General features: G+C 42.3%; 1 long non-coding RNA gene across 1 annotated transcript; it reads right to left on the bottom strand.

Moving 5' to 3' along the window:
- Window positions 1–9210: 9210 nt before the first annotated feature.
- Window positions 9211–10567, bottom strand: LOC148877878 (uncharacterized). The gene is made up of 2 exons (XR_016101248.1): window positions 9984–10567; window positions 9211–9894 (listed from the first exon to the last, which is right to left on the bottom strand). It is a non-coding gene; the product is annotated as an uncharacterized LOC148877878 (long non-coding RNA).
- Between the last annotated feature and the right edge of the window lie 1855 nt (window positions 10568–12422).

Raw genomic sequence — 12422 nt, 5'->3', positions numbered from 1 at the left:
TTTAGGTTGTACCTTACTTGGTCCAACCAATGTACTGAGACGAGCTATGCTTCGTATGGTTCAAACTCGAGCTGCTTATGCCTCTGATATTTCATACATTGCCTTTATCAATGAATTGGCTAAGTCTTTCATAGTGTTGATGTCTTAGTTAGCTCGGTGTTTTAGCCCTTAGGCTGAGAGGGTGACTTATGGTCTGCCCTTGGAGTTCGCCCATGCCATGGAGGCGATTGGGTCTTAGGCTTTGAGAGTGACTCATGGTCTACTCAATAGTTCGCCCATGCCATAGAGGCGATTGGGTCTTATTGTGCCGAGGTCGTGTTAGCTCGACATTTTGGCCCTTAGGCTCTGGGAGTGACTCGTGGTCTACACATTAGTTACAGGTAATACTACCTTAAGTTGACAATATTCCATGCCCGAGGTACTTGTTTCCATTCAAGGGTTTCAAGCTCGTATGTTCCTTCCCCGAGCACTCATTTCACTCGATAGGGTCATTCCCAATTCGGTCTGAGCTTGCCAACTCTTGGCTCAGGTACCATAACTTTACGAAGGACCAGGTCGCTGATGCAAAGGTTCTGCTTCTTGACCATGGCATTATAGTACCGAGCTACTCTTTACTGGTAAGCTGCGGCCCTGATATATGCGAGGTCCCTTACCTCATCGAGTAGGTCGAGGTTGGTATGTAGCTCGTCTTCATTTGTCTTGTCGTCATAAGCTTCCAGTCGTAGCGAGGGAACCTCGATCTCAGCTGTGATGACTGCTTCGGTATTGTAGGTGAGGTTGAAGGGAGTCTCTCCTGTGGCGGTCTTCTGTGGTTCGGTAGGCCCATAGAACACTGGGTAGCTCATCTGCCCATAGTCCTTTAGCTCGGTCTAACCGTGCCTTCAGTTCGCGAAGGATAGCTCTGTTCATAACCTCTGCTTGACTGTTTGCTTATGGGTGTACGATCGAAGTGAAATTCTATTGGATCCTCATGTCTTGGGACCAGTTCTGGAATTTGATGTCCTCGAACTGCTTACCATTATCAGAAATCAATACCTGAAGTAACCTGAAGTGGCACACCATGTTCTTCTAAAAGAAGTCCTGTACGTTTCGGGCCGTGATCGTTACAAGAGGTTCAACTTCTACCCACTTGGTAAATAATCCACTACTACCACCAGGAACTTCCTTTGGCATGTCGTTAGTGGAAACGGTCCGAGTATATCGATGCCCCATTGTGCGAAAGGCCACAGGCTGGTGAGATACTAGGAGAGATGCATTATTGGCTGCTACCTCACGGTGTTAGGACTCAACTGGCCTAGGAGCTCCGGACTCACCCGAACTAGGGGCCTCGTGTTCAATTGACTTGGGAACTTCGGAACTGAAAGTGCACTCCGCGACGAAGACTGCTAAAGCTTGGGCCTTAATAGTAGTTCGTGGCTTGTATTGGAGGTCGTACTCGCTGAGCTCAACGCCTACTTCGTCAGTCGACGGGAGACCTCGGGCTTGAGTAGGACTTGCCTCAGAGTTTTGTTGGTGAGGATGATAACATTATGAGCTTGAAAATACGGACGGAGGTTTCGGGCTGCAATAACCAATGCATAGGCCAATTTTTCTATCTCCGAATATCTTGTCTCTGCTCCCTGCAACACTTTACTAACATAGTAGATAGGTCGTTGGACCCGAACTACTTCTTTTATTAGTATCGAGCTGACCACTTCGTCACTTGCCGAGAGGTACAACTCTAAAACATTGCCCTCTTCAGGCCGGGTTAAGATCAGTATGCTAGCAAGGTACTTTATGAGCTCGTCAAACGCGAGCTGACAATCTTGGGTCCATTCAAACCCTTGGCTTTTAATTGCTTTAAAGAAAGGTAGGTAGTGATCTGCCGACTTGGACATGAAGCAACTCAGAGCGGTTATTCGGCCATTCGGCCTCTGAACCTCCTTCACTTTTCAGGGTGGTCTCATATCCAGGATGGCCTTTATTTTGTCCGGGTTGGCTTCAATTCCACGTCGGTTAATATTGTATCCTAGGAATTTACCTGAGGTGACGCCAAAGACACACTTATTCGGGTTTAGCTTCATATTAAATATATGCAGAATTTCAAAAATTGAATGCAAGTCTTGTATTAAGTCACACGAGAATTGGGTTTTGACGACCATGTCGTCTACATAACATTCTACTTTTTGGCCAATCAATGGATCAAACAGTTTATTTACAAGTCTTTGAAAGGTTGCCCCGACATTTGTTAGCCCAAAGGGCATGACCTTGTAGCATTACAGGCCAAACTCGGTTATGAAGGCAGTCTTTTCTTCATCTGCCGGGTCCATCCTGATGTGGTTGTAGCCCGAATAGACGTTTATAAAGGTCAGTAACTCGTGCCCCAAGGTCGCGTCCACCAGACGGTCGATCCTGGGGAGTGGGAAGCAGTCCTTTGGGTAAGCTCAGTTCAGGTCGGTGTAGTCGACACACATGCGCCATTTATCGTTAGCCTTTTTCACCATAACAAGGTTGGCCACCTAGCTCGGGTAATGGACTTCCCTGATAAAATCGGCCGCAAGGAGCTTCCCAACCTCCTCATCGACTACCCTCCATCACTCTAGGGCTAGGTTGCGTTTCTTCTATCTAACGGGCCTAACTACAAGATCATTATAAAGCTTATGAGTTATGATGTTGGGGTCTATACCAGGCATTTCTGCCACGGACCAGGCAAAAACATCTAAATTCTCAAGTAAAAAGCATACCAGTTTAGATCGCAGAGGCTCCTCGATGGAAGCACTAATCTGAAGTGTCCGGGCTGGGTCCTCCGTCGAGGCTGGGATGGAGATGGTCTCTTCTATGGGCGCAGCTCGATCCCCGCTTTGCTCCGTAGGTCGCTCCAGCTCGAGGTCATCAGCCACCTTAGCTTTTCTCTTGAGAGCGGTGACATAGCATTTGCGAGACTCAAGCTGGTCACTTCGCGCTATCCCGATTCCGAAGTCCATGGGAAACTTCATGGCCAAGTAGTAGGTGGACACCACAGCCCATAACGCATGGGTAATCGATCGACCTACTATGACATTATATGGGGAGGGGGTTGCAACCACTAAGAAATCGTGGTTGAGCCTCACTATGCTAGGCCAAGTGCCGACTTCCACAGGTACTGTAATCCTTCCTAGGGGCTTGACTTCCTCTCCACTGAAGCCTACCAGGGGAGTGTTTGCGGGCTTTAGGTCACACTCCTAGATCTGTAGTTGGTCGAAGGCTGCTTTGAAAAGGATGTCCGTCGAGCTGCCTGAGTCGACGAGGACACGCCTGACTTCGAAGTCATTGATCTTCACCTTTATGACGAGTGCGTCATCATGGGGGTAGTGGACCCCGTGCGCGTCATCTTCTGTGAAGAAGATGGGATTTTCCAACCTTGGGCGCTTTGGGGGATTTTGCTCTTCCCTGGCGGCTTCGCTTTGTACAAAATTTCTCAAATATCTACGACAAATGAGTTCTTCTATCTCATCACAGAGGTTTTTACAACTTTCGATGCTATGACCGTGATCTTTATGAAAGCTACAATACAGATTTTTATTTCTAACATTAGGGTCCGCCTTTAGCCGAGGTGGCCACTTCATATACGGGGTGTCCTTGATCGCCATGAGGATCTCGGCCCGCTTCGTGTTGAGGGGTGTATAGTCCCTTTCTGCTGTTGGAGCTCGGAAAGGCTGATTTGGCTTTGCCGCCCAGGCTTGATCTTCTTCCTGCTATTGCTCTGAGTTGGGGGCTCTGGTTCCCTCTTCCTTTTCTCAAGGGTCTGCTCACCCTTCTGGTTGATTTCCTCCTCCGTCCCTATGAACCGATCCGTGAGCTTGAGGAACTCGATCACGGTCTTGGGTTGATTGACAACTACGTGCCATTTGAACTCTTTGTGGGTGATACCTCGCTTGGTTGCGGTGAAGCAAACTGTGGGATCCAGGTCGGGTATCTGTAAATAAGCATCGTTGAACCGCTTGATGTAACTCTGAATGGACTCCCCTTCCTTTTGAACTATGCCGAGGAGGCTTTCCTAAGTTCTCGGGCACCTTTTGCTGGTGACGAAGCGAGAGGTGAAAGCTTGTACGAACTGCGCCCAGCTTCTTATCGAACCAGGCGCGAGGTTACAGTACCATGTGCGGGCTACCCCTTTAAAGGTGGTGGAAAAGGCCACGCATATGCAGGATTCACTAGCTCTTGCTAGGTGCACTTGGGACTAGAAGGCATCCACGTGATCATTTGGATCGAAGGATCCGTGATACTTGTCTAGTGGAGGGAGCTTGAAGTCCCTTGGCATGGGGACAACAAGGATTTCTGGAGATAATGGGGAAGAAACTGAGAGGAGAGGGGTAGCTTTCACTTCACCTAAGCATACCTCCTCTTTTCCTTTGAGCTCGGGAGAGACTTGGGTAGTAGTTCGGCGAGCTCGCCGGCATCTTCGCTGCTGCTTTGTTGGCTCGGCGTTGGTGCTTGATGCTTTAGTGTCGCCAAGTTCGATGGGCTTAGAATGCTGGTGGTGGCTCTGAATCGAAGGGCCCTGCCTATAGTCTGTGGCCAGAACCTCGAACGAATTCTCTGCGATTGGGAGCTCAAACCGCAAAGGTTGAGGTGATACGGGCTTGGTTGGCTGGGAGGCCCCCGACCTGCCCACAGGCTGCGAGGTGGGGGTGGTTGGCCTCTCCTTTTGGCTATGAGAAGAGGCTTGGCTCTTGGCGGGGTCTTGGGCCTAGGAGGCCTCTCCCCGGCGAGGTTGATGACTCTGGCGGGAGGGCTTGGTCTGCTTCGTGGCCAGATGCCGATGGGGAAGTGACGAATGGGCCTGAGGCAGAGAGGGAAACTGCTGTTGATACTGGTACTGGGAAACCTGGTGCAACACATGCTGTTGATAGAGTTGGAATTGTTGAAATTGTTGCATTTGAACTTGCATGGCTCGCATGCATTGCATTAAATCCTCCAACTAGTTCGGGTTGACCGCTGGGGGTACAACCGAGGGTTCAGCAAAGGTTGCTCCAACTGTGGAAGGGAGTGGAGCGACCGCGTGTGCCACTGTGAGAGGCATGTTCAAACTGGGAACTCCGTCCACGGAGAGGGGGACGGTGAACTGCTCAATGCAGACAGTAGGAAGTTGGGGCTGCTCCCTAGAAGCGTTTTGGTTGGCACCATGTCCGGAGTTGTTGGAAGAAGCCATGAATGCTGAGTTTTCAGAAAAGGAAATTGTAAACGCTTAGAGGAAGGCTTCTTGAAGCGTTTCCCACAGATGGCGCCAAATGATGCGGCACGATCCGGACACTCCTACCTGGTTGCTGGCTGGCTTCTAGTTGGCAACGGATGGCACATGAGAGGAAGAAGATGAAGGATTCCCAGGGGATTTGCCCAGTGGGAATACTCCGGAGCTTAAGTTAGAACGTTGGGGGAGAAAGCAAAAGGTGTAAAGAGGCTAAGAGTGTAGGTCGCGTTGGCTCACTAAGTTCTCAAGATTAGCTCGAGAGCAAGTAAGTTTTAGATAGGATCTTTGATGTTTGAGAGAGAGCTTCCCTTCAACTAGGGAGTTCTTATATAGGCATTCTTGTTAAATCAAGCGTAACCGCCACTGGGCTTCTATTGTAGCCGTTACCTGCCAGGGTTGCGTAGGTGACCGTTGCAGGGTACTACCCAATTGGATGGGTGACACATCCCAGGAGGACAGGCATGCCACTATCTGTCGAGAGACGTGGGTACAATCTGCCGAACGGACGGGGATTGCACTGTCAGTCGAGAGACATGGCGCAGTCTGACGGGTACGGTCTTGTCAGATAGAAACTTCCTTGAGAGCGTCGCGTTGCTTAGTCGCGAGCTACCCTGTCACACAACGAGCTATCTTGTCACGAGATACTTCATAGCGATCTCTCAGGGGTACTTCGAGGTTACCCTCATCGAGATTGCCTTTGGGACAGTCTTTCTACCTAAGTGTTGGAGCGAGCTAGTTACCCTAGCTCGCAGGTTGGGATAGTCTTAGAGTATTCCCTTTCGGTAGCTCGGGGGAGCTCGAGCTCGCGCTGTAGCGAGCTCCCCCTATAGCGAACTATGACGTAGCAAGCTGTCCTGCAGGCTCGTTACTTAGCCACAGGCAGGCTGTGGTGCTAAACTGTTTGCTCGTGCTGAGTCAGGTCCACGTGTCATTATCTCAAGGGGTCGGGTCAAATCATCGTCGAGAGGGGGAGTGTACTGAACCTTATACCCCAAATCTTAAGAGAAGTAGCTAGGAGAAAGAAAGAGAGCCCCCTCCCTCTTTTATGATTTCGGGTCCGTGGAAAACCGTCTCTTTCCTTTTTCTCTCCCCCCATTCTTTATATGTCTTAGAAATATGTTAAAGTAACTAATTTAATTTAAATAATTACATTAATACTAGTAAACTAATTAGTTAATTCAATTAGTTAATCTAAATTTAGTTGATTAAGTGATTTAACTAATTATTTATTTTGACTGAATTGTATAAAATAATTACTTAATTAATGAATGAATTTTAATTTAGAGGGGGAGAGAGTGTACCTAAGGGAAAAGGAGATAAAGGGTGTGTAGAGTACCGATGGTTGATGCTTGGGCTGAGAAAGAAAGAGAGAGATGTCTATGGTCTGAAAAGTATTCACTATGAAAAAAAAATGACATGTTGGGAGTTTATTTGTAATAAAAATCTTAAACAATATATTATAATCAACATTACATTGGATTCTTTTCTACAATTTTTTAGTATTAATTTAATAAAGTGGATGAACAAATAGGCAAAGATGGCAACGACAAGTTCCATCTATGTGAAAGATATTTTTAATCTTTAAGTGGACTATTTAATGGATCACATTACTTATCAATCATATATAGCATGTCTAGAGTCCCGCATTACAGATTTGGCATAAAGCAAAAACAGTTGTTGCTCAAGAAGTCCATCAGCATCTAAAGAAGCAACGGCAATATTAATTCATAGCATGAATCTCAAGGTGATACCAAGATTTGAGTTTGGATTTCCTGCACTAACCAATCACCGAGTGGCAGGTGTCCAGGACCTGGTGTAAACCTCAGTTACTCTCATATGTATGGGATTTGTACACATATAATGGAATGCCTATCACATTGTGATTGATTAATGCAACAAGTAATATTGTTGCATTTTCCTATTTCAGAAGCCCAATTCTTGATTGCTTAGTCTTATTTCCTATTTCAGATTTCCATTTTCCTCCTCTGGAAAACAAGAGCCCAAGCTCTCTTTCAGCTTCATTGTAGAAAATGAAAACATCAGCTGTGAATAAGATAATATTTGTTCAGGTAAACATAACTCATAAAAGACCTACGGCTTCTTGTTTTCGTTGTGCATAACTAGTTTTCCCTATGGGTCAGCACATATACGGGCTCTGAAGCTTCTCTCCACGGGTTTGCCTGCAATACTAGAAATAAAGATAACAGGTTATAGATGTTAAAGTAGAAACAAAATAAACACAAATGTTTAAAATGTTTTCAGTTCCTTTATGGATCTACATGCTAAGGGCCTGAGAGATACTAAAATATCACCAAAGAGGTAAAGTGAATCCATACTCTTCACGAGTGGGAGAAATTGATAAAACCAACCATTACAATGAGTCAGATAACATATCAAGCAAATGAATTTATTTATTGTTGGAGTTGTCAACATGCTAAAGAATTAGATTTATTTGAGTGTTGTTTTTAAATGGTCACATATTAAAATTAAATACAGCAAAGCTCATTTGCCAAAGGAAACTACAACATAGTATTGGGAGAAAAGGTAAATACACCAGTTTAACTGATTCGATTACAGTGTTGTTAAATTTAATCAGCAATAGAAGATCCAATTGGAATAGAGTACACGATACCAAAGAAGGCAGTGATTGCAGGAATAATTGGTTTCAGGTTTGAATTGGTTCTGGATAAGGCAAGAATCGAAACCAATCAAATCATTAAATCATTAATCAAGACAAAATCATAGAATCGGAACTGTTTTAATTTGTTCAGTCGATTTGGGTCCATTAGTTTGACCCAATCCATTGATAAGTAACAATGGTTTGTTAGTAAATTATTCCTAACTAAATAAATAATTTTAGAAATAAAATATAAAAAGAATAAATAAAAATAAATAATATATTTAATTTTAATAAATAAATAAATGTTCAGATAACATTTTATTAAATTGAATAAAATAAATAAATGAATAAATAAAAGTTTATTGGATTGTCGAAGTGTCTCCCGTCTCATGCTTTGTGGGCATAAGCAATCATACGATCAACATCTTAATTAAAAATTAATTTAGTATGGTACAGTATTAGCAACATATACTAAAATTAATAAGTGGAAGAGAAGATATCGCATATACAAATTTTAATCATTGTTTAAGTATGTATGGTGCAGTGCTTTTAAAGTGAAAGGCACAAGAAAATTAAGGTGCAGGTTTTAAAAATACGTAAACCTGAATTTTAAAAGACATTATAAGTTTTGAAAGACCTATTAGCTCTAAGCAAAAAACTTAGACTCTATTTGTTTGTAGTGCAAATCTGAATTGAATAAAAATTTTGAACCCAATTAGGTTTTGAATTTGTTTATTTGTAACTATGATTTGTTCCACCAATTGGTACAAAATTTGTACTTTGCTCATTTGAACTCACTACAATGTTTCTTTTTTTTGGGGATAACTTTCACTGATAGTGCAAATTTTGCATCCCAATTCCAAATATTGATACACAATTTGCATCATCATCTTCATACCTCTATTCTCTCCATAAAGTGTGGATTAAATCACTTTGCTTCCTACAACACTCAAAGAAAAAACTCTCCTCCCATCACCATTGGCTGTTAGAACTTGTTAATGGCTATAACCAATTTATTCGTAATCAGATGAATTTACCCTTGCATCGATAATCAATGGTAAGAATCAAAGCTGAATTTATCTCTTCAACCAAAAGTTGCCTCCCATCGATTTAATCTTTATTTTATTTCGTTTTATTTTCCTTATCTTTACAACAACCCCCTATTTTGTTTTCTTGAAAATAAATCAACTCAATCCCTGTGGAGATGACCTTTCTCATCACTATATACAAAAGTATTTAATCCGAACAGGACTTTTATTTTTGGTTGGATTCGACACCCACCATTTATGATTTTTGAATTATGGCTTACAATAAATCTTTCTTGGGCAGCAAACAACATAAATGAGATGAAGAATGAAATTTTCAAAAAAACATAAGATAATGATATTAAAGTTTTAGTCTTTATGATTAGGATTAAGTGAAGTGATTATCTTCAAAGAAATACATGATACTATATGGTGGGGGCTATGTAAATATCAAATCAATGTATGTTATATATTACATATAACATATATTTATACATGACATGTACTATAGAGTTGGGTTCGGATTGGCTAAAGGGTCAATTCAAACCCAACCCGAAGTAAAGATGGGTTCATGAATTTCAACCCTAACCCTAACCCGAACATCATCCCAACCCAACTTTTTAAGGTTGGGTTAGGATTGGGTTCGGGCCAACCCGGCCCAAATTGCAGCTAGCCTTAGCTAATGGGTCCCTCAAACATCTTCTCGATTCCAATAGCCATTCATTCATCCAGCATGTCCCTTTCTCCAGTTCTTGCTTATCATAACAAGGGGCTCTTCCCGTGTTCTTCTATCCCTCTTAAACAAAGAATGAAAACAAGGGAATCAATGTTTGTTAGACATTCGTTCATCCAGCATGTCCCTTTCTCCAGTTCTTGCTTAACACAACAAGGGGCTATTCCCGTGTTCTTCTATCCCTCTTTTAAACGAAGCATGAAAACAAGGAAATCAATGTTTGTTAGACATTCGTTCATCCAGCATGTCCCTTTCTCCAGTTCTTGCTTATCACAACAAGGGGCTATTCCCGTGTTCTTCTATCCCTCTTAAACAAAGCATGAAAACAAGGAAATCAAAGTTTTAATCTCCAAGTTTTTAATAAATAAGAAAATAAAAATTAACAATAGCAATTACCTTTTTGGCAGGAAAACCGATTGAAGCTACAAGCGTATGGGTTCCTCAAACATCTTCTCGATTCCAATAGCTTTTCTCCAATTCTTGCTTATCACAACAAAGGGCTCTTCTCATGTTTTTCTATCCCTATTAAACGAAGCATGAAAACAAGGAAATCAAAGTTTGTGAAGCCTTGGCCAAGAAAACGCTAATGTTTGCACAAAATGTTTGCACGTGAAAATGCTAATCTACTCGCACGAGTAATTCAAAAGAAGAATAGGAGGGAGGGAGGGAGAGAGAGTAATGGGAGGCCAATGGTAAGAGCATATTGGTCGTTCAATGGACCACATATCTTCTTATGCCGCAAACCCCTACCGGAAGAGACCAATGAAGAAGAAGAGAGAGAGAGGGAGGGAAGGAGAGAGTAATGAGAGGTCGGTGGTTTCCGCGTTGCTCGAGTTCTTCCGACGAGAAGGAGGAGAGGAAAAAAGGAAGCTTCCACGGGCGTGCTAATCTATTTGTACGAGTAGATTCTATTTAGCGTAAAGAAAAAGCACCCATTCATAACACCCATCATCGACTCCACAAACGGCCTATAGCGTGCATTAGAAATATCTTTCGAAGTTGTCAATAAAAAAATGTTCTTAATACATGGTTGAAATATGCTTCGTGGGGTGCAGGTGTGAATTCCCCGTCAAACAAGCCAAAAAACCGTGAATGTCGACTTCACATCTGCACCCCAGAGCAGAAGGGGGCGCAGATCTGAACTCGAAAGTGACATAAGACAAGTGGTTCGCCATGTACAATGATAGGCCGAATTCCATTGTCACAGTACTTGGTGCTCCGCAAGCGAACCGGTTGGTAGGACCGATAGTTTGACTTTGGTCCCACCACTGGTATTACCGTTGATAAATAAAGAACAAAAAATATGACGTTGTTTTGGTAATTGAAAAATATCTTATATTTCAACCATTAATGGAAGGTTAAAGGGGATGGATTTTCCCTCTTGTCTAGTCCCATAAGAAAAAAAATGTCTTAGAAGAAAAAAAATTGTGTACCACATATCGGAAATACCTTTCATACTTATTTTTCATAGGGCAACTGGATGCCCATATTTAAGGATGTTAATTGGATTAAAAATGGTCCAATCCAATCTAGTCCAGTGTGAGTTCATTATAAATGGATCAGGTGTAATCCAATCTTATAAATATTTTGGGCTATTTTGAATTGATCCAATTCAATGTTTAGACCGTTTAATTTATTCAAATTTGTTTTAATTTAGATTCATTCTAACTCAAACCTGATCCAATGGCACCAGTATTCTTATCTTTTATAATGTCTTAGATATTGGCTCAATCCAACCCAATCCAATATAAATTCATTATGGATGAATCGAGTCTAAATCGATCCAATAAATACTTTGCACCATTAAGTCTGCACTAGTCCATTTCCATATGTTTTGTTGATCTATCCAATCCATTCAAATTGATTTTAGTTTGAACAGGTCCAATCCAAAACCGGCTTATTGACACCCTTAGCCATATTCTTAGGGGGTATACATGATTTTTGGTTCCAAAGTGTCCTAACCCAATTATATTATGCATGTTTACAAGTAAATGATAAAGATATAAATTGATATTGAATATCTGAGGAAAGTATCAACTTTATAAATAACCTTTTTGTATTATGATACTAGCTATGCATAACGAGCTACATAACAAATTACATCCCATATTCCCATGTATAAAGAACATGTTGTGTACGCAATAGATCCCAACACAACTGAAGTGTTCTATTCTATTAGCTAGCTAGTAAGGGTGACATTTGAATCCGGATGGGCTAGAAACAAAGTGGGTTAGGTATAGGCAACGTATCAAGAATGAATCATGCAGGCTGGTAGATTGCCTGCACGGGTCCAATCCAACCATTCTAAATGCACCGCTATATTGCATGCTATCAGTGTGTTAGCATGCTTTTTGATATCAACAATTCCATTCATTATCGCCTACAATTGACTGATTGAGATACATAGCCAATTCGATATTACCCACACCCACACGCATCCAGCCACTCCTAATAGCATAGATTTTTTTAGGAAAAATCTATGCTATCAATGTCGCTGTTTTTTTTTAAGAAGAAAAGATTGTTAGGAGGGAAACTAGATATGCAGCCTATCTTATAGCGCAAATGGGCTAGTTTTATCCCCCGGGAATGGCACTCTTTCTGATAGCATAGATTTTCCCTAAAAAAACAACAAGATATATATAAGCACCAAGATAGTCACTCAAGAGATCTCTGCTCATAGCTAGAGCAAATATAGTAGATGTAAGCATAATCCAAGGTGATCAACATCTAGGGTTTAGATTCAAGCCCACCCAAGTTGAATATCCAGTTATTCGAGTTCAAGCCTTAAGCTCGAATTCAGCTCGACTCAAAAAGTTCAAATGTTCAAGTTCATAT

The sequence above is a fragment of the Nelumbo lutea genome, chromosome 1, assembly GCF_056320005.1.
Source record: "Nelumbo lutea isolate HS-2025 chromosome 1, American lotus-T2T, whole genome shotgun sequence".
NCBI lineage: Eukaryota > Viridiplantae > Streptophyta > Magnoliopsida > Proteales > Nelumbonaceae > Nelumbo > Nelumbo lutea.
The sequence above is the reverse complement of the archived record's forward strand: the minus strand, read 5'-3'. Positions and strand labels throughout refer to the sequence as shown.